Genomic DNA, 21,246 nt, shown 5'->3' with positions numbered 1-21,246 from the left:
TCATAATGCAAGGACATGTGGCATGGTAATTTTTAATCTTCACTTTTATTTAGTTGTATTTGTGTATATTACCTCATCTAACTTTTTTATTTAACAGCCATCAAAGGGGAAGGTCAAGGGAAAGCAGCCTCAAAGGAGGCAAAGATATTTAATAGATGAGGAAACTAAAGAAGATATAAGTTTATCAGAACCTCCAATATCTCAATCCAGTCAATGCAGAGAATTTACCTTCATGGCAACACCTACAACTAGAAGAGTTGAGGAATCAAGAAAGAATTCAGATGCTAAGTGTCATGACCCTAGTTCTCCCTCCCTGAACTGTCGTGACGGCACCCAGTCTCTACGACTAGGTATTCCTAACAAATTGCGTAAAAAGGAAATGAAATACGAAACTGGCAAGTTACGAGTAAAAACATAAATAAAGAGTTTAAAAATTCCGCTCAGTATATACAATATATACTCTCAAAACTAAATCAAACTCCCAAAACCCAGAATCTCATGAAATCACAAGCTATAGAAACTACATAATGTTCTAACTCTAGAATGTCTAATCAAAAGAAAATACAGGAAGTTTAAAGCTGAAGGGGAGAATAGAGAGGGACTTCTAGGTCTGACGACGCGGCAGATATACCTCAAAGTCTCTGATGTCGCTCGCCTCACTGATAGAACAACTGAGCAGAAGAACCTGGATCTGCACACGAAAAACATGTGAAGGAAAGGGCATGAGTACACCACAACGGTACCCAATAAGTGCTAAGTCTAACCTCGGTCAAGTAGTGACGAGGAAGCTCAGGGCCCTATTGGTTATATATAAATGTAAAACAAGGTAAAACAGTATGAAGTGCGACAGTATAATTAAAAATACTAACAATCGATAAAAAGTAAAAAAAATCACAGACGAAATATACTCAATACACAGAGATAGCAACAGGGGATCTCCCAGGATATCGTCCTGTAGTCCCAAACGTATTTGTGCAGAGGATCTCCTGGAATACCAATCTGTAGTCCCAAAGAAAATATCCAGTACATGAGAATCTCTCGGATGTCGTCCCGTAGTCCCAATTGTAAACGTGTAGGGGGGTCTCCTGGAATACCGATTCGTAGTTGCAAAGTAAACATGTAGGGGGATCTCCCGGGATATCGTCCGGTAGTCTGAAAGTAAACACACAACAGTCTTAAGAAAGAATCTACATTTCTATTCGAGAATAAACATGAATTCCACTCTAAACATGCTGCACAGAATACAAGTAAGCAGTTAAAGCAGGTAAGACAATTAGATCGCATAAGCATGCTTTTTTAAAACTAAACAAGAGGCTTTAAGTACAAGTATTGCTCAATTACAAGAAAACATAAATATTTAACTTAATAAAAATGAGGTTTTTCAATAATTAGCACGTGTATGCACTCGTCACCTCACGTACATGGCACTCATATAACAACAGTACCAAAATCCTAAGGGGGGTTCTCCCACACAAGGTTCGGCAAGAAACTTACCTCGAACCTGCTCAAAACCAATCCGAAATCACGCTCTTGCCACAAGTATCCAACTCCAAGTGGCCCAAATCTAATCAAATAAATTTCATGATGTAAATATAACTACAAACAATGAATTTAGCTAAAGTAATCGAAGCTAAGATAAGAAAATAGAAAAACGCCCAAAAATCCTCCACGGGGCCGCATCTCGGAATCGGGTAAAAGTCACAAATTATGAACGTAGTAAAAGTCTGAAACTCACCCGAGGCCCCAGGTACCTCAACCAAACATGACAACCAATCCTAAAATATTATACGAACGTAGTCCAACCCTGAAATCACATCAAACAACGCTAAAACCGCGAATCATCCTCCAAACTAAGCCTAATGACTTGAGATCCCAAGAATTCTACAACCGATGCCGAAACCAACAAACCATGTCCGATTGACCCTAAATTTTGCACACATGTCACATTCAACACTACAGAACTATTCCAACTTTCGGAATCGGATTCTGACCCCGATATCAAAATTTCACTATTGATCCGGAAACTTCAAAAATTCAACTTTCGACATTTCAAGCCTAAATAAACTACGGACCTCCAAAACACAATCCGAGCATGCCCCTAAGCCCGAAATCACCCAACGAAGCTAACGGAATCGACAAAATTCCATTCTGAGGTTGTCTTCACACTGCTCCAACTACGGTCCAAATTCTAAAGCTTAAGCTCTCATTTAGGGACTAAGTGTCCCAAAACACTCCGAAACTCAAAACGAATCTTCCTGGCAACTCACAATAGGAGAAACAAAAACGGGGAAAGTAGTTGATAGGGGATCAGGGCGTTAATTCTCAAAATGATCGCCCGGGTCGTTATATCCTCCCCCTCTTAAAATATTCGTTTGTCCTTGAACGAGCATAGAGACATACCTGAAGTGGTGAAAAATGAGGGTAACGGCTGCGCATATTCTGCTAGGTCTCCCAAGTCGCCTCATCGACCTGCTGACCCCGCCATTAAACCTTCACTGATGCAATGTTCTTTGACCTTAGCTTTCGAACCTGCCTGTCCAATATCGCCACTGGCTCCTCAACATAAGATAGATCCCTGTCCAAATGGACTAAACTGAAATCCAGCACGTATGACGGATCACTGTGATACTTCCGGAGCATCGAAACATGAAATACCGGATGAACTCCTGCCAAGCTAGGAGGTAAGACAAGCTCATAAGCAACCTCCCCAACACGTTGCAATACCTCAAAAGGACCAATAAACCTCGGACTCAATTTCCCCTTCTTCCCAAATCTCATATCGCCCTTCATAAGCAAGACCCGCTCTCCAACCATATAGGAAACATCACAAACCTTCAGATTCGCGTAACTCTTCTGTCTAGATTGGATGTGCGAAGTCTATCATGAATCACCTTAACCTTCTCCAAGGCGTCCTAAACCAAGTCTGTGCCCAATAATCTAGCCTCGCCCGGCTCAAACCAACTCACCGGGGATCTACACCGCCTACCATACAAAGCCTCATACGGTGCCATATGAATGCTAGACTAATAATTGTTGCTGTAGGCAAACTCCGCCAGTGGGAAGAACTGATCCCAAGACCCTCCAAACTCCATCACACACGCATGGAGCATATCCTCAAAAATTTGAATACTGCGCTCGGACTGTCTGTCCGTCTGGGGGTGAAATGTTGTGCTCAACTCCACCCGAGTACCCAACTTATGTTGTACGACCCTCCAGAACTGTGATGTAAACTGAGTACCTCTATCTGAAATGATGGAAACTGGAATACCATGCAGACAAACAATCTCCCGGATATAGATCTCCGTCAACCGCTCCGAAGAATAGGTACTACACACAAGAATAAAATGCACGGACTTGGTCAGTCGATCCACAATCACCCAAATGGCATCGAACTTTCTCAAAGTCCATGGGAGTCTAACTATAAAGTCCATGGTGATCCGCTCCCACTTCTGCTCCGGAATCTCTATCTGCTAAAGCAAACCACCTAGTCTCTGGTGCTCATACTTTACCTGCTGACAATTGAGGCACCGAGCTACGAACCCAACTATATCTTTCTTCATCCGCCTCCACCAATAGTGTTGTCTCAAATCCTGGTACATCTTTGCGGCACCCGGATGGATGGAACACCGCGAACAATGGGCCTCCTCTAGAATAAACTCCCGAAGCCCATCAACATTGGGTACACATATCCGGCCCTACAACCTCAATTCCCCGTCATCACCAATGGTCACATCTTTGGCATCACCATGCAGAAACTTGTCCTTGAGGACAAGCAAATGAGGGTCATCAAACTGACACTCTCTGATACGATCCAATAAGGAAGACCGAGAAATCACACAAGCTAGAACCCGACTGGGATCCGAAAGATCCAACAAAACAAACTGATTAGCTAAGGCCTAAACATCCATCGCCATGGGCCTCTCTGTTGCTGGTAGATAAAACAAACTCCCCAAACTCTCCGCCCGACGACTCAAAGCATCGGCCACCACATTAGCCTTTTCTGGGTGATAGAAGATAGTGATATCATAGTCCTTTGGGAGCTCTAACCACCTCCTATGGCGCAAATTAAGGTCCTTCTACTTGAACAGATGTTGCAAACTCTGGTAATCAGTATAAATCTCACAAGGAACACCGTACAAATAATGAAGCCAGATCTTCAAGGCATGAATAATAGCAGCTAACTCGAGATCATGGACAGGATAATTCTTCTCATGTACCTTGAACTGTCTGGATGCGTAGGCAATCACCCTACTGTCCTGCATCAATACCGCTCTAAGGCCAATCCTCGAGGCATCACAATAGACAATATAAGACCTCGAACCTGTAGGCAATATCAAAATTAAGGCTGTAGTCAAAGCTGTCTTGAGCTTCTTGAAGCTCTCCTCACACTCTTCTGTCCACTAGAACGGAGCACCCTTCTGGGTCAGTCTGGTCATAAGTGTTGTAATAGATGAAAATCCCTCAACAAATTGACAGTAATAACCTGCCAAGCCAAGAAAACTACGGATCTCTGTAGCTGAGGATGGTCTAGGCCAACTCTGCACTGCTTCCACTTTCTTCGAATCCACCTTGAACCCTTCACTCGATACCACGTGACCCAAGAATGACACGAAATCCAACCAAAACTCACATTTTGAGAACTTTGCATATAATTTCTTTTCTCTCAAGGTTTGAAGCATTGTCCTCAGGTGTTGCTCATGATCTTGGGAGTATACCAGAATATCATCAATAAAGGCAATGACAAACGAGTCAAGATATGGCCAGAACATACTGTGCATCAAATGCATAGATGCTGTTGGGGCATTGGTCAGCCCAAATGACATAACAAGGAACTCGTAATGACCATATTGAGTCCTGAAAGTAGTCTTCGAGATATCTGGCTGCCCAATCTTCAACTGATGATAACCCAAATGCAAGTCAATCTTAGAAAACACTCGAGCACCCTGTAACTGGTCAAACAAATCATCAATACAAGGCAAAGGATACTGGTTCTTCACCGTAACTTTGCTCAACTGGCGATAATCAATACACATATGCATAGAACCATCCTTTTTCTTCACAAACAAGATAGAAGCACCCCAAGGTGATACACTGGGCCAAATAAAACCCTTATCAAGCAATTTCTGTAACTGATCTTTCATCTCCTTCAACTCAGGAAGGGCTATACGATAAGGAGGAATGGAAATGGGTTGAGTGCCCAGCAACAAATCAATGCCGAAATCTATATCTCTATCAGGTGGCATACCCGAAAGATCAGCTGGAAACACATCAGGAAAATCCCGTACTACTGGGACTGAAGCAACTGTAGGGGTATCAATACTGACATCTCTCACATAAGCTAGATTCACGTCACACACCTTCTTAACCATTCGCTAAGCTTTAAGAAATAAAATAACTCTACTGGAAGTATGATCTAAAGTACCCCTCCACTCTACTCACGATACACCTGGCATAGCCAGCATCACGATTTTGGCGTAACAATCAAGAATAGCATAATGGGGCGACAACCAGTCCATGCCCAAGATAACATCAAAATCTACCATGCTGAGCAATAATAAATCGGCTCTGGTCTCAAAACCACTAAGAGCAATCAAACACGATTGATAAACGCGGTCCACAACAAGAGAATCTCCCATAGGAGTAGAAACATAAACATGGGAACTCAAAAGAATTTCGAGGTACGCCAAATGCGGGGCAAAATAAGAGGACACATAAGAATAAGTGGAGCCTGGATCGAATAAAACCAATGCATCTATATGACAAACTAGGACAATACCTGTGATGACCGAATCGAAGGCGACAACCTTAGTAAGGGCATAATATATGGAATATCCTCTTCCTCTAGGGCGACCTTTACCTCCCTGACCTCCACCTCTAGCTGGCGGGATAGGTGGCGTGGCAACTGGTGCTATAATTATAGCTTGAGGGCCTGGTGGAGCACGTTGTGGCTGAGAAGTTTTTAGAGTGCACCCCTCCTAAGTCTGGTGCAATCCCTCACCATATGGTGTGTGTCATCATAATTAAAACAAGCTTTGGGAGGACGTGGAGGCTGTGACTTGCTCAGGCTAGGTCTGCTGGACTAAACACTGAAAGCACCTCGTGCAGGAGGTGCACTAGATACTGGAGGTACATAATAGGGCTCCTGAGGTCTAGGAAGAGCTGGAATACTACTGGCTGCTGGAAGAGCTGAATGGATGGGGCGACTCATATAACCCTGTAGGGGCACGGGCACCAGAATAATGGCCCGACTCTCGAGACCTCTTGGCCTCCCTCTCCTCTCTATCCCGAGCATGCATACCCTCTACTCTCCTAGCAATGCTCACCATCTGCTGATAAGAAATATCCATCTCCAACTCCCAAGCCATGCTAGACCTGATGTTGGGAATGAGCCCCTCAATAAACCAGCAAACTCTCTCACAAACTGTAGAAACCAAGGCTAGTGCATGCCTAGCCAAGTCAGTGAAACAGGCAGCATACTCTGAAACAGTCATAGTATCCTAGCACAAATGCTCAAACTCTGCACGCCATATGTCCTTGAGGCTCTGAGGAACATACTCCCTCAAAAAACTATCTGAAAATTGGGTCCATGTAAGGGAAGTTGCCTCAGCTGGGCTATCCAACTCATAAGTACGCCACCACTGGTAGGCTGCTCCTCGAAGCTGGACGGTGGTGAAAGAAATCCCACTCGATCCTAATATACCCATAGTGCGTAGGATATGGTAACACTCCTCCAAAAATCCCAGAGCATCATCTGATACTAGACCACTGAATATATGAGGCTTGTACTTCTTGAATCTCTCAAGCCTCCGCTGCTCACCCTCTGAAGATGCTGCCCTGTCCTCGGGCTGAACTGGGGCTACAGGCAGTACCGGTATAACCTTTGGGATCTGATCAACCTGGACCCGCTGCTTAGGAGTGCAAGCGGCAGGAGTCTGTGCTCCTCCCCCGGCCTAAGAGGTGGCTGCAGCAAGGGGAATCAACCCTACCTGAGCTAGAGTGGTGTACATGCTCACGAACTGTGCAAGGGCCTCCTGAAGAACTGGGATAGTAGTAGTAGTAGTAGGCGCATCAGGTTCTAGTAGGGGGCGTGGGTGCCTGGTCATCTCCGGCAGTACGTGTCCTCACCATCTGTGAGAGAATAGAAGACAGAGGTTTAGAATTTTGATATGAAAAATATCGCACGACAAGGAAATCAAATGAAGTAGAATTCTCCTAACAGTTACATAGCCTCTCGTAGATAAGTACAGACGTCTCCGTACCGATCTGCAAGACTCTAATAAACCGGCTTGTGATTCATGAATCCTATGAACCTAGAGCTTTGATACCAACTTGTCACGACCCTAGTTCTCCCTCCATGAACTGTCGTGATGGCACCTAGTCTCTACGACTAGGTAAGCCTAACAAATTATAGAAAAAGGAAATGAAATACGAAATTGGCAAGTTACGAATGAAAACATAAATAAAGAGTTTAAAAATGCCGCCCGACATATACAATACATACTCTCATAACTGAATCAAACTCCCAAACTCGAAATCTCATGAAATCAAAAGATATAGAAACTACATAGTGTTCTAACTCCAGAATGTCTAATTAAAAGAAAATACAAGAAGTCTAAAGCTGAAGGGGAGAATAGAGAGGGATTTCTAGGTCTGCGGACTCGGCAGATATACCTCAAAGTCTCTGATGTCGCCCGCCTTACTGATAGAACGGCTGATCAGAAGAACCTAGATCTGCACACGAAAAATATGTGCAGGAAAGGGCATGAGTACACCACAGCGGTACCCAGTAAGTGCCAAGCCTAACCTCAGTTGAGTAGTGACGAGGAAGGTTAGGGCCCTACTAGTGTTACATATATATAAAACAAGGTAAAACAGTATGAAGTGTGACAATATAATTAAAAATAATAACAGTCGATAAAAAGTAAAAAAATCACAGACGGAATATACTCAGTACACAGAGATAGCAACAGAGGATCTCCTAGGATATCGTCCCGTAGTCTCAAACGTAAATGTGCAGAGGATCTCTCGGAATACCTATCCCTAATTAGAAAGTAAATATCCAGTACAATGGAATCTCTCAGGTGTCATCCCGTAGTCCCAAATGTAAACGTGCATGGGGATCTCCCAGAATACCGATCCGTAGTCCCAAAGTAAACATACAAGGGGATCTCTTGGGATATCATCCCGTAGTCCGAAAGTAAACACACAACAGTCTCAAGAAAGAATCTGCAGTTCTATTCGAGAATAAACAGGAGGCTTCAAGTACCAGTATTGCTCAATTACAAGAAAACATAGATACTTACTTAATGAAAATGGGGGTTTTCAACAATTAGCACGTGTACGCACTCGTCACCTCATGTACACGGCACTCATATAACAACAGTACCAAAATCCTAAGGGTAGTTACCTCACACAAGGTTAGGCAAGCCACTTACCTCGAACTAGCTCAAAATCTATCCGAAATCATGCTCTTGCCACGAGTATCCAACTTCGAGTGACCCAAATCTAATCAAATAAATTTCACAATGTAAATATAACTATAAACAACGAATTTAGCTAAAGGAATCGAAGCTAAGGTAAGAAAATAGAAAAACGCCCAAAAATCCTCCCCGGGCCCGCGTCTTGGAATCGGGTAAAAGTCACAAATGATAAACACCCATTCACTCATGAGCACACTCGAACAAAAATCATCAAAATCCAACGCCAAAATCTCACACAAAACTCGGATTTTCAATTAGGGAACTTTTCCCCAAAATCCCCATTCTTCCACTCAAATTCTTAGATTAAATATGTAAAACAACAATAGATTGATGAAATATAAATGAAATAGGGTTAGGAATCGTTACCCACTGATTTCCTCTTCAAAACCATCTCAAAATGGCCTTCTCCCGAGCTAAAAATCTAATTTGATGTTATGAACTTCATACCCTCGAAATTTCTATATCTGCCCAGCGATTACCGTATCTGCGGTCAGGGGGGATGCACTTGCATTCCCGCACCTGCGGAAAAGGCATCGCAGGTGCGAAATTCACTTAACCGGGCTGGTAAAGCATCTACGGTCACTTGGCTGCATCTACGGTTTCGCATTTGTGGTCACCCGGCCACACCTGCAGTTCCTAAAGTCCTGGCCTATTTCTGCTTCTGCGGCGCTGCACCTGCGGTCCCACATATGCAGGTGCGGTTATAACAGGTTCAACAATATCAGAAAATGCCTAAGTCCAACTCCAATTCCATTAAACACCCGAAACTCACCCGAGGCCCCCGGGACCTCAACTAAACATGTCAATCAATCCTAAAATATCATACGAACTTAGTCCAACCCTCAAGTCACATCAAACAATGCTAAAACCATGAATCACCCTCCAATCTAAGCCTAATGAACTTGAGATCCCAAGAATTCTACAACTGATGCCGAAACCAACCAAACCATGTCCGATTGACCCCAAACTTTGCACACAAGTCACATTCAACACTACGGAGTTATTCCAACTTTCAGAATTGGATTCTGAATCCAACATCAAAATCTCACTATCGATCCGAAAACTTCAAAAATTTAACTTTCGGCATTTCAAGCCTAAATAAGCTACGAACCACCAAAACATAACCCAAACATGCCCCTAAGCCCGAAATCACCCAACGGAGCTAACAGAATCTGTGGAATTTCATTCCGAGGCCATCTTTACAACTCTCCAACTACGGTTCAAATTCTAAAGATTAAGCTCTAATTTAGGGACTAAGTGTCCCAAAACACTCTATAACTCAAAATGAATCTTCCTGGCAACTCACAATAGTAGAAACAAACATGGAAAAAGTAGTTGATAGGGGATTAGAACTTTAATTCTTAAAATGACCAGCCAGGTCATTACACTAAGATCCTAGAATTTGTCAATGATGAAGAAGTTGTTATTAGACCAATGACTATGTCAAAAATTATGACTAAGACTTCAAACGAGGCAAAAAATGACTATACATTCTAGGACAAGGTCAATTAACTTCATAGGTGACAACAATAGTGTTAGTGAGCCCATAGATATTTCATATATACCACCATCACTGACCAGGAAGGGCCAATCTGCTACAACTGGGAACCAACTAGAGAACCAATTGCAACAGAGGATTGGGAAGGTGCAAGCAAGGAAAGAAAAATGAACCTCAAGTTGAGACTATTTTGTCTTGTGTTTTGGAATGTAGTTACTGCAATCTTACAGTAATTTTCTACTATTTAATGGTCTTTCATGTTGTTGGTACGAAAACTTAGAAATGGATGTTATCTAATAACATAGTTGAATAAGTTTTTGGGGTCATAGAACGACATACAATTATCAAGGACATATAATTAATGTTGTGATAGTACAATTTAGATGGTTAATATTTAATGTCAATGATGTTGCATTTAGTTTGCAATTGTGTTGATCATGATTTTCAAGTTATGATAGTTCTACTTCTATATTTATATGTTGCTCATTTATGGTTTAGATTTGGATTGTAATGTGTTGGAATTATACTTGGTAAGCAGCTGAAATATGGAGGTATATTCTGCAGTTGTATTGATCATAATTGCATTTGTGTTCACTTGAAATAGGTCAATCTGTATTCTTTTATCCTAAATATATGTTATAATTGGGGTTTAAGGTTATTGAAGCATTTTATGTACATAATTTAGATTGTTTTGTAATAGTTAAACGTACAACTTAAAGTTCAGTATGGTTTATAGTTCTCTTAGGTATTCTCTATGTTGGTTGAATCAGTATGCAATATGATTCCGAAGATGATTTCTGAAAAAGAGTCCTTGTAAGCCATAGACAGAGCATATGGTCATAGAACACATTTAACCATGCAGCAGAAACACAATCTATTATCTACAACTTAAGTGCTCAAGTCAAGATCTTATGAAAGGATTTATGCACTAAGCACCAGCTGAAATATATGTGAAACGGGATCTCTTATTGCAATGAGTCAAGACCTTTTCAATACACACAGTGTAATGAGCCGATCGGTCATTTTGAGTACTAGCTTACCTTTTTGTATTTTGAGACTTTTTCTAGTTATATTTCATATTTTCTTCATTTACGTGCATGTACTGTATCATTTTCCAAAAAGCTTTTACGTAAAGTTTTGAAGAAAATTAAAATTTTGACTTAAAAGATGTTAGAGTTGACCACGGTCAACATTTTTAGTAAATGCCTCGGATTGGTATTTTGATAATTTTGGTAGGTTTGTACGATATTTTTGAACTTGTACACATATTTGGTTGGAGTTTGAGGTGACCCGAGCGTATTTTGATGTATTATGTGAAAAATTGTGAAAATGAGTTTGTAAGTTGAAATTTTTGAGTTTTGGCGATTCTTTTTATTTGGTGTTATTTTGATGATTTGAAGTAGCGAGAAAGTTTATATGATGTTATTATACTTGTGTGCATGTTCAGTTTAGAGACCGAGGGGCTCTGATGAGTTCCAGATAAGTTCTGAGTGTTATTGGACTTTGTGTTTCAAGTCTGCAGGTCTCGCAATTGGCATGACCTGTTTGCAATTGCTAGCCCTGCTTTTTCTAAGTTGGGCTCGCAAATGCAATATCTGGGGAGGGGTTGTTGCTTTCGCAAATGCGGTCCTGTGGACTTAGCTTTTGCATTTGTCATGTCGCAAATGTGACCAGAGTTCAGCTGGGTAACATGCGCAAATACGAAGGATAGACAGCAAATGCAAATGGGGGCATGCTCGCAAATGCGGGGTTTTTGTCGCTTTTGCGACAATTGTTGGCTGGGCATCTATTCGCTTTTGTAAATAGTTGTTTGTTTTTGCGAACATTGCAATTGCAAACTATGTTTCACAATTGAGATGCCTACAGCTGGGTAAAAGCGGGAAAAGTTAGAATTTAGCTCATTTTACACCATTTCTCAATCGTAAGCACTATAGAGAAGATTTTTAAGAACGTTTTCTTTCCAAATTCATGGGTAAGCATCTTTAGCTAGTTTTCAATCAATTTCAACTACGTTTTCATGACTTTTAACATAAAATCTATGAATTCCAAAGTAGAAATTGGGGGTTTTAGTAGAATTTAGGGATTTTATAAATTTGAGATTTAGACCCCAAATACAAGTCGGATTTTGAAACAAATTGTATATCTGAGCTCATGGGTAAATGGGTAATCGAGTTTTGGTCCAAATCTTGGGTTTTGACAAAGCGGGCCTGGGATTGACATTTGTTGACTTCATGAGATTTTAGCCTAGGTTGAACCTTTATTGATTGAGGATACTTTCTTTAGCATTATTTGACTTTGCTAGATGATATTTGACTAGGTTTTGATCATTTTGAGGATAATTTCTATGGAAGACGGTATTGGATTGTGGAAATTATTCTGGAATGAAGTAAGTGTCTTGCCTAACTTTGTTGGGAAATATTTCCTACTAATCGATATTGTTTGATACATGGGAGGTGATGCTTATACGAGGTGACGAGCGTATATGCATATACTAGGGTTTTCATGCTCGGGAGGGAAATATTATATGCTTTTTTTGTGCCTTTGTTGAACTTGATTATATCTTAATATATGCTTCATTTAATTCCATGACTAGTAAACTTAATTATTTGCATTAGAAATTATGTTAGAACATGTGACATCTTAAAAAGGATTAAATGTGCTTTTGAGATTCGTTAGCATACTTAACTTGATCATAGTATCAGGAATATATATCTATACATGTTATTATCATATCAAACGAGAATCTTTATTTGTATTAAGAGATGGTTATTGGGGATTTCTGGCTATGCTTTGCACGATTGATATTTCCGTGCGCTTGATATGATGTTGGCATGATGAGTATTTCTGTGCAGTTTGAAATGAGATTGATTTGTGATTATTACGGTGCGAAAAGGAAGGAATTTGTATTTCTTTTATGATCACTCATTTGTTAAGTTCTTACATGACTTTTTTTTGGTTTCTATTGGTGTTTGCTGTTTTGTATAATACTTTCCCCTTGAGTTCCTTTGTAGCTACCTCTGTGTTTTCCCTTTTGCCATGTTACTGTTATAGCTATGTGTTTACCATGTCTATTACTATTACACCTGCGCTTTCGCTCGATTTACTTCTATTATACGTCCTTTTCGAATTCATTTTTTTACTTGTTATTAGCCCAGACGTGCTACATTCCTCTAATTGTTACGTGATTTACTTTCTAATTTCCTTAACATGCTACATGTTTTCACTCACTACACGCTTTCACTTACTATATGTCTTCACTTACTTTATATATTTTTACTTACCATATGCCTTCACTGCTTAAATGCCTTTACTTGATACAAGCTTCTACTTGCTACCCGATTTCACATATTGAATGCCTTCATTTGATCCCCGTTCTTACTTGATAAACACCTTTACTCGTTTCATGATCTACTCTCTTTTGTTTAACCGGATTTGGTAACTTTTAGATTGGTTGTGTGTTATGCTTTATGGAAGCCTTATTATTATGTACGGTAGACTAGATTTTGACATTGGACCGCTCATTCTACTCGGTCTGAATTGTATTGACTAGTTGAATATTGTGTGTTCGTTTTCTCAGCGTTACATTGTGAACTTTTCCCACATTTGGTTATTGTTGTGGATTTATATGATATTGTTGATATTGGGGGTCGGGTTGCACATCGCAATATATATATATATATATATATATATATATATATATATATATATATGTATGTATAACAACCCGACCAGTCGTTTTGAGAATTAATGCCCTGATCCCCTATCAACTACTTTCCCCGTGTTTGTTTCTACTATTTTGAGTTATCGGGAAGATTCGTTTTGAGTTTCGTAGTGTTTTAGGACACTTAGTCCCTAAATGAGAGCTTAAGCTTTAGAATTTGGACCGTTGTCAGAGCATTGTGAAGACGGCCTCGAAATAGAATTATGTCTATTTCGTTAGCTTTGTTGGGTGATTTAAGGCTTAGGGGCATGTTCAGATTGTGTTTTGGAGGTCCATAGCTTATTTAGGCTTGAAATACCGAAATTTAAATTTTTGAAGTTTCTGGATCGATGGTAAGATTTTGATATCAGGGTCGGAATTTCATTATGAAAGTTGGAATAACTCTGTAGTGTTGAATGTGACTTGTGTGCAAAATTTGGGGTCAATAGGACATGGTTTGGTTGGTTTCGGCATCGGTTGTAGAATTCTTGGGATCTCAAGTTCATTACGCTTAGATTGGAGGGTGATTCGTGGTTTTAGCGTTGTTTGCTATGATTTGAGGGTTGGACTAAGTTCGTATGATGTTTTAGGATTGGTTGGCATGTTTGGTTGAGGTCTCGGGGGCCTCGGGTGAGTTTTGGGTGTTTAACGGAATTGGATTTGGACTTAGGCATTTTCTGATACTGCTGAACCTCTCCTAACTACACCTGTGTATGTGGGACCGCAGGTGCGGTGCCGTAGAAGCAGCTTGATGATCGCAAAAGTGGAAATAGACTAGGGGTTCAGGAATCGCAGGTGCGGCTGGGGACCGCAAATATGGAACCACATATGCGACCAAGTAACCGCAGATGCATCCCCAGCCCAGTTAAGTGAATTTCGCACCTGCGATGCCTTTTCCGCAGATGCGGTAATCGCTGGGCAGATATAGAAATTTTGAGGGTTTGAAGTTCATACCATCAAATTTGATTTTTAGCTCTGGAGAAGGCAATTTTGAGAGAGTTTTCAAGAGGAAATCAGTGGGTAACGATTCCTAACCCTATTTCGTTTATATTTCATCAATCAATTATTGTTTTACCCATTTAATCTACGAATTTGAGTGGAAGAATGGGGATTTAAGGGAAATGTTTCCCAATTAAAAATCTGAGTTTTGAGTGAGATTTTGGCGTCGGATTTTGATGATTTTTGTTCGAGTGTGCTCGTGAGTGAATGGGTGCTTATAATTTGTGACTTTTACCCAATTATGAGACATAGGCCCGAGGAGGATTTTCGGGCATTTTTATATTTTCTTACCTTAGATTTGATTCCTTTAGCTAAATTCATTGTTTGTAGTTATATTTACATTATGAAATTTATCCAATTAGATTTGGGCCACTTGGAGTTGGATACTCGTGGCAAGAGCATGATTTCGGATTGATTTTGAGCCGGTTCGAGGTAAGTGGCTTGCCTAACCTTGTGTGGGGGAACTCCACTTAGGATTTTAGTACTGTTATTATATGAGTGCAATGTACGCGAGGTGACGAGTGCGTACACGTGCTAATTGTTGAAAAAAACCTCATTTTTATTAAGTAAATATATATGTTTTCTAGTAATTGAGCAATACTTGTACTTGAAGCCACTTGTTTAGTTTAGGAAAAGCATGCTTATGTGATCTAACTATCTTACCTGGTTTAACTACTTACTTGTATTCTGTGCAACATGTTTATGGTAGAATTCCTATTTATTCTCGAATATAACTATAGATTCTTTCTTGAGATTGTTGTGTGTTTACTTTGGGTCTACGTGACTATATCCCGAGAGATCCCCCTGCATGTTTACTTTGTGGCTACGAATCGGTATTCCGGGAGATCCCCCTACACGTTTACATTTGGGACTACGGGACGGCACCTGGGAGATTCCCCTACACTGGATATTTACTTTGAGGTTACGGATCGGTATTCCGGGAGATCCCCCTACACGTTTACATTTGAGACTACTGGACGACACACGGGAGATTCCCCTGCACTGGATATTTAGTTGGGACTACGGATTGGTATTCCGGGAGATTCACCTACATATTTATGATTCGAACTACGGGATGATATCCCGGGAGATCCTCTACACATTTATGTTTGGGACTATGGGACGATATCTTGGGAGATCCCCTGTTGCTATCTTTGTGTATTGAGTATAATCTGTCTGTGATTTTACTCTTTTCGACTGTGTGACGACCCAGTCGGTCGTCTTAAGAATTTAACGCCCCAATCCCCTATGAACTGCTTTCTCCAAGTTTAATTCTGCTAATTGATTCGCCGGGATGTTCGGTTGTGAGTTTCGGAGAGTTTTGGGACACTTAGTCCCTGAATGAGAGCTTAAGTGTTGAAAAATTGACCGTAGTCAGAACAGTGTAAAGACGGCCTTGGAATGAAAATCCGGTGGTTCCGCTAGCTCCGTTGGGTAATTTTAGGGTTGGGAGCATGTTCGGATAGTTTTTTGGAGGTACGTAGCTCATTTAGTTCCGTCATGTCATTTGGGATATGTGTACAAAATTTCAGGTCATTCGGATGTGTTTTGGTTAGGTTTTTTATTGAAAGCGTATTTTGAGGAAATTTGGAGTTCTTAGGCTTAAATCCTTGATTAATCCGAGGTTTTGATGTTGATTTAGGTGTTTTAAGGATTGGTAAAAGTTTGAATAAGGTATTAGGTGACGTTGGTGTTTTTAGTTGAGGTCCCGGGGGCCTCGGGATGATTGACGGAAAGATTTTGAAGTTAGAGATTTTAGAAAATTTGCTGGTGTCTATTATAACCACACCTGCAGTTTGGGTTCCGCAGGTGCAGAGCCATAGAAGCGGATTTTCGATTCACCTTCAGGTTTCGCAGATGCGGTTTTGCATATGTGAAAGAAGTATCGCAGATACGGCTCCTGGGCTGTTTAATGAAAGTCGTAGATGCGGTCCCAGAGCCGCAAATGCGGAAATCGTTGGGCAGAACATATAAATAGTTGCCTTTGCGAAAATTGGCTATTCTTCCACCATTTTCATCCGGGTTTGGAGCTTTTGAGAGGGATTCTTGGGGAAAGCAAAGGGAAATCGATTGGAGGTAATGTCCTTGACTTCATAACTCGCTTTTATGTGATTAAAAACCTAATTAATGGTGAGAAATTTGGGAAAAATGGTAAGTTAGGGCTTGAGTTTAAGAGGCCTTTAATTGAGGATTTGAGAGGTCATTTGGACTCCGATTTCAGTGTTCTTGTTATGTATAGACTCGTGAGAGTACATGACTTCTGAAAATATAAATTTCACCCGATTCCGAGATGTTGACCTGAGGGGCATTTTGGTCATTTTATATGTTTTTGCGTATTAGCTTGGAATTTAATTGTAGAATCAGTTACTTGAAGTGTTATTTACAATATGCGATCGAATTGAATAGATTTGGGCCATCTGGAGTCGGATATTCGTGGAAAAAGTCTGGTTTCAAGTTGATTTTGATCCGATTCGAGGTAAGTGGCTTGTCTAACCTTGTGTGGGGACCTTCCCCTTAGGATTGGTATGTTTGGTAATTGAATTGCCTTGTGCGTGAGGTGACGGGCGCGTACTTGTGCAAATTGTTGGAAATCCGGTTTTCTTAAAGTATTTATTAGCATGATTCCTTTCCTGCTTTATTATACTTGCAAAATTTAGCATGTTGTTAGTCACAAAGCATGTTTAGTTGACTTGAATTGCCTATTTGCTTAAATTTCCTTGATTGCACTATGTGAAGCACGTTAGGCTAGAATTACTTGTTTCCTTGATATGAAATTTCATTTCTGAATATCTTCTTATTGTTGTTGCGTATTTACATTGGGACTACGGATGTGGGATTCCGGTAGCTCCCCCCTTGTCTGTTTACTTTGGGACTACAGGTTATATTCCCGGTAGATCCCCCTGCACATTTACTTTGGGACTACGGGTTAGATTTTCGGTAGATCCCCCTGCATATTTACTTTGGGACTACGGGTTAGATTCCCGGTAGACCCCCCTGCACAGTTATATGGAACTACTGGAATGCACCCGGTAGATTCTCCCAGTACTCGGTATTTACATTTGGGACTATGGAACGGGATTTAGGTAGATCCCCGCGCACAATAAGTTGAACTACGGGACGGTATCCCGGGAGATCCTTCGGATATATATATATGATGGACTACGGGATGGTATCCCGGGAGATCCACTGGACATGTAAAGACGGAACTATAGGACGGTATCCTGGAAGGTGCCCCCGGTTGTGATCTTTATGTCGAGCTGTATTTTCTTTCCGTGCTTGTGTTGTCTCTGTTCTAGTTGTTGTTGTTCTGTCAATTTTATGTTATTTCTTACGGTTGCACTTATCTATACTGTTTTATTCCACACAATTAACCCTTATATTTTATTTAATCTCAGTAGGGCCCTGACCTTCCTCGTCACTACCCAACCGAGGTACATCTGCCGCATCCGCAGATCAAGGAGTCCATTTCTATTCCTGCCTGTAGTATTTAGCCCTTCTGTACTTTTCTGTTCTTTATTAGAAATTCCGGAGTTAGAGCTATGTAGTATTTCTTTCTTAGCTTGTGATTCATGGGTTTCCGAGTCTTGGATTTATGTTTCGTATTGAGAGTTAAACATGATGTATGCCGAGCGGCACATTTACACACTGTTATTGTTGTATTTCTGTTTTTAAATTGTTTTACTTCAGCAAGTTTGGTTATTTTCCGCAAAGTTAGGCTTACCTAGTCGTAGAGACTAGGTGCCATCACGATGGTTCACGGAGGGCGAACCAGGGTCATGACAGACTGTTAATATTTTTTATTATATTGTCGCACTTCATACTTTTTTACCCCAGTAGGGCCCTGACCTTCCTCGTCACTACTCGATCGAGGTTAGACTTGGCACTTACTGGGTACCGATGTGGTGTACTCATGCCCTTTCTTGCACATGATTTTTAGTGTGCAGATTCAGGTTCTTCTTCTCAGTTGTTCTATTAGTGAGGCGGGCGACATCAAAGACTTCGAGGTATATCTTCCGTGTCTGCAGACCTAGAAGTCCCTCTCTATTCTCCCCTTCAGCTTAAGACTTCCTGTATTTTCTTTTGATTAGACATTCTAGAGTTAGAACACTATGTAGTTTCTATACCTTGTGATTTCATGAGATTTCGGGTTTTGGGAGTTGTGACGACCCGGCCAGTCATCTCATGAGTTACTGCTTCGTTTCCCCATTTCTACTTCTGTATGCTTTGTTTATCCATGTTATGTGGTATCGAGTTGGTCGGATCAAATCCGGAATGATTTTGGTAAGGTTTGAGACACTTAGTCTCTTTTGAGGAAGCTTAAGTTGGAAAAGTCAACCGGATGTTGAGTTATGTGTTAGAGGGCTCGAATGTGAGTTCTGATGGTTCGGATAGCTTCAGGAGGTAATTTGGGACTTATGAGCGTAATCGGAATGAGTTTTGGAGGTTCGGAGTATATTTAGGCTTGAATTGGCGAAGTTGATATTTGGCGATTTTCGGTTGGTAGGTGAGATTGTGATATAGGGGTCGGAATGGAATTCCGAGAGTTGTAGTAGTTATGTTGTGTCATTTGAAATGTGTGTACAAAATTTCAGGTCATTCGGACGTGGTTTGGTTGGGTTTTTGATCAAAAGCGGAATTCAAAAGATTTTGGAATTCTTAGGCTTGAATCCGATGCGCATTTGGTGTTTCGATGTTGTTTTGAGCATTCCGAAGGTTGGAACAAGTTTGAATGAGGTTATGGGATATGTTGTAATGTATGGTTGAGGTTCCGGGGGCCTCGGGTGAGTTTCGGGTGGTCAGTCGGACCATTTCAAGATGCTTACAATTGCAGAAAAACTGTTGTGTGTTGCAGAAGATTTAGACCTTCGCGTTCCTAAAGGGTCAGCTGATGAATGTTGGGATTTAAGCCTTCGCGTTCGCGAGGAAGGCTACTCGTTTGCGAAGGGCTGGATGTTGGTGCTTCGCGTTCACGAGAAGGGGAGCGCATTCGTGTAAAGGAAATTGGTCAGCTGGGTTTGATGTCGAGTTTTTTAACGCGTTCGCGAGAGAGGGATTGTGTTCGCGAAGAGTAAATCTGAGGAACTATCGCGTTCGTGGTAGGCATGTCGCGTTCACATAGAGGATTTTTGGGTCAAAGTCATTTTGTGCTTCGCGAACGCGAGGCATTGACCGCGTTCGCGAAGAAGGAATTTAGGCCTGGGTAGAAGGTTTAAAAGGTCTTCTTGTCCGCGAATGTGGGGTTTATTTCTTCCATTGTTGGTCGTTTTTGGAGCTTTTTGAAAGGGATTGAAGAGGGATTCAAGGTGAATCACTTGGAGGTAAGATTATTGGACTTAAAGCTCGATTCTAATGGGAATTGCACCTAAATAATCATGGAAATTAAGCCAGAAATTGAAGAACTAGGGCTTGGAAATTTAGACCTTTGATTGAGGATTTGAAGGATCATTTGAGGTCGGATTGTATAACTTTTGATATGTTAACTCGTGGGGAGATAAGGAATCTATTGATGTAAAAATTATCGAATTCCGAGATGTGGGCCCGGGGTCGGGTTTTGGTAATTTTGGAATTTATGTTGTAAATTGATTATTTTCGCTTGGACTTCGTTCCCTTAGAGTATTTTGACATCCTCGTTCTAATTTTAGATAGATTCGATGTGAATGGAGACCGAATCGAGGGGCAAAGGCATCGCGAGCTAGAGATTTGATCGGTTCGAGGTGAGTAATGATTGTAATAATATTTTGAGGGTATGAAACCCCGGACTTGCACATTGTTGTGCTATATTAAGATGATGCACACGTTTGATGGCGAGCGTGGGGTCGTGCACTGTTGGGGATTGTGACTTAGTCCATCCCGAATGACTATTTTACTGCGTATTTGTCTGAAATCTATTTGCTATCATCATGATTCGGGTTGAATGCCATATTTGGGCCTTGTGCCAAATATTTGAACCCTTCGGAGATTTTTACTGGTATTTCCTTACTGTTTTAACTTTATACTTGAACTCAGTCATGTTATATTTCATTGTTTTTCGTACTCAGCCAAGTTTACTCTGCTTTAACACTTACATGATCTTTTAAATGATATTTTGGGCTGAGAAACATGTTTTACTACTGCATGAGTGGCTTGTGAGGATTTTTGACTGAGTAAGGTCGAGGGCTTATGTTGTGAGGAAACATTTGATACTGATTATGAGGTCGAGGGCCTGAGATATGTACGCCACGAGGTGGCTTAATTGATATGAGGTCGAGGGCCTAGTGATGATGCCACGAGGTGGCTTGATATTGCGCTTGGGCCGTAAGGGGCCCCTCCAGGAGCCTGTACACCCCAGTGAGCGTGGATACCCATTGTGATGTGAGATTTGAGCCCGAGGGGATGGTACTGTTCTAAGATTTGAGCCCGAGGGGCTGGTACTGTTCTAAGATTTGAGCCCGAGGGGCTTGTATTGTGATATGAGATTTGAGCCTGAGGGGCTGGTATTGTGATCTGAGATTTGAGCCCGAGGGGCTGGTATTGTTCTGAGATGTTGCCCGAGGGGCGGATTTGTTGATACTATGCTCGAGGGGTGAACC

Source organism: Nicotiana sylvestris, chromosome 4 (assembly GCF_000393655.2).
Source record: "Nicotiana sylvestris chromosome 4, ASM39365v2, whole genome shotgun sequence".
Taxonomy (NCBI): Eukaryota; Viridiplantae; Streptophyta; class Magnoliopsida; order Solanales; family Solanaceae; genus Nicotiana; species Nicotiana sylvestris.
This window is presented reverse-complemented; position numbering follows the sequence as displayed.